The following is a 2,468-nucleotide window of genomic DNA, read 5'->3' as shown; positions in this document are numbered from 1 at the left end:
AATAAAAACAACTATGAGATATCATCTTACTCCAGTAAAAATAGCAAAATTCAACAGAGCAACAAACAACAAATGCTGTCAAAATTGTGAAGAATCTGGAACCCTTATTCACTGTTGGTGGGAGTGTAAAGTGGTGCAACCACTATGGAGGGCCATATCATGCTTTCTCAAAAAGTTGGCAATAGAAATACTATTTGACCCAGCAATTCCACTACTCGGAATATACTCTAAAGAAAACATAACTTCCACCCAAGCAAATATATGCACACCCATGTTTATTGTGGTTTTGTTCACAACAGCAAAGAGTTGGAAACAACCCAAGTGTTCATCAACAAGCTAATGTCTTGAGAAGCTGTAGTATATTCACACAATGGAATATTACACAGCACTGAAAAACAAAGAACTCATGAAATATACAAAAATAGGTGATCATGGAGGACATTATGTTGAGTGAAATATCTCAGTCACAAAAGGACAAATACTACACAATGACACTGTTATAAAACTGACATGGGGGTTTTGGGGGAACTAAGAAAAGAGAGCATAAATAATGTACATAGCATTGAAACAAATGAGGGATACAACTGTATAAAAAGAATATATGATTAGGTATTATTGCCATCACAAGAGTCCAGAATAACAGCTGCATAGTAAAGTGGACTGAGGAGAGGGTTACTGTGTAACAATGAAAAAATTCTTTTTTTCCAAGGAGAAAAGGGAACTGGGGGTGGGGTAGGGGTGGGGGAGGGGCAGGGAGGAAAATGTTCCACAATGAATGAGTGAAAATCCAAGTTCACTATAAACTTTCATTAAAATCTCAATAAAAAAATTAAGAAAAAACAATATATTGCTCTGGGGAAAGCTGCTGTCAAGGACCTCTCTAAAGTGCTAGACAGCAATGATGTCAGTCTAGAGACTAAGGTGCACCTGATTCAGGCCATGGTCTTCAAATTACTTGCTATGGTTCAGAGACGTGGACAGTGACTAGGGTTGACAAAAGAGGAATTGATACCTTAGAGTTGTGGAGCTGGAGAAGGGTCTTGAACATACCATTGACTTTCAAGAGAACAAACTAATTTATCCTGAAGAAGTTGAAACCAGCTCCATCTTAGATACTTTGGACATGTGGCCAGAAGGGACTAGTCCCTGGAAAAGGACACCATGCTTGGAAGGATGGGGGGATACTGTAGGAGAGGAAGACCTCAGATGAGATGGGTTGACATTATAACTGGGGTCATGGGGATAGGTGTGTTGGAGAAGTGAGACTGACTCAGGATACAGCAAAGTTCAGAACTATTGTACACAAGGTTGCTATGAGTCTCAGGTGATTTGAAGGTACATAACAACAACACATAACAACTTCAATTTGAACTTGTGCATAAGTAAGTGATTGCTTGTTCCACAGTCAGTGGTTGGCCTTTTTTTAACGGATGATATTGAGCGTCTTTTCCGCAGATTTAGTTAGTCTGATTCCTATGTAGTTCATCAGGTGAAGTCTATACGTAAAGTTGCTTGTTATGTTTCTTTTTAAATCTGTTTGCAATGAATAAATTATTGATTGTACAAAATTCTAGCATTCAATCTTAAGATTTATTTTCAACTGTTGTTGTTGTTAAGTTCCGTTGAGTCCTAGATGACTCATAAGGACCGTATAAATGAAAGACCTGAACACTGTATAACTTTCATCAGTTCTCCAAGTTCATAGAATTTCCAGAGGCAAGCTGTTTTGGAATTGGATACCACTCCTGCTTCCAAGCTTGTTTTAATCAGGGAGCTCCACCAAACACTGTCAACCATGGGTATCCATTATTACATTTGGCACATGAGGGTCACAGTGTTTAGCATAACAGCAACCACTAGTTACCTCTGTACAGCAAATGGACAGACCAGTGTTATACCACTTAGAAGAATGGTTGACGAGGTAGGGATTGCAAATTACTAAAATCCCAGATTCAGCTAAGACCATGCTAGCCTAAAGCCATTTGAGAATGCTCTGACTTTGCACAGTTCTACCAGCATGGACTCCCATGTGGAAAACCAGCTATGAAGCTGTCACTGCTGTCGCCCATTTCTGTTTAAGAGTGACTCTGACTTGACTTGACAGCAAAAGGCTGCACTTTATGATTACCCCCCTGCCCCCTGCATAGGATAATGCTAATTCTCCTTTTAAGGAAAGAAATTAACTCATGTATCTTAAGAATAAGCACTTATTCTCTTACAACTTTGGGAATGCATGAATTCCAGGGAAGTGAAATATTAAAATGAAATGTGCAAGGAGTTGGAGTCAGAAAAGCGAAAGGGCCAAACTCGTTCAGCTTTTCTTAAGCTCAAGTAACTGAAGAACAAATTCAAACCTCGAGCTGCTATAATAAAGGATGCTTTAGGCAGAATATTACATGATCCAGGAAGTATTAAAAGAAGATGGGAAGAATATACTGAGTCACTGTATTGAAAGGAATTTGGCAGAC

The sequence above is a fragment of the Elephantulus edwardii genome, unplaced genomic scaffold (assembly GCF_000299155.1).
Source record: "Elephantulus edwardii isolate Elephantulus edwardi_28Jun2011 unplaced genomic scaffold, EleEdw1.0 scaffold00184, whole genome shotgun sequence".
NCBI classification, from domain to species: Eukaryota; Metazoa; Chordata; class Mammalia; order Macroscelidea; family Macroscelididae; genus Elephantulus; species Elephantulus edwardii.
This window is presented reverse-complemented; position numbering follows the sequence as displayed.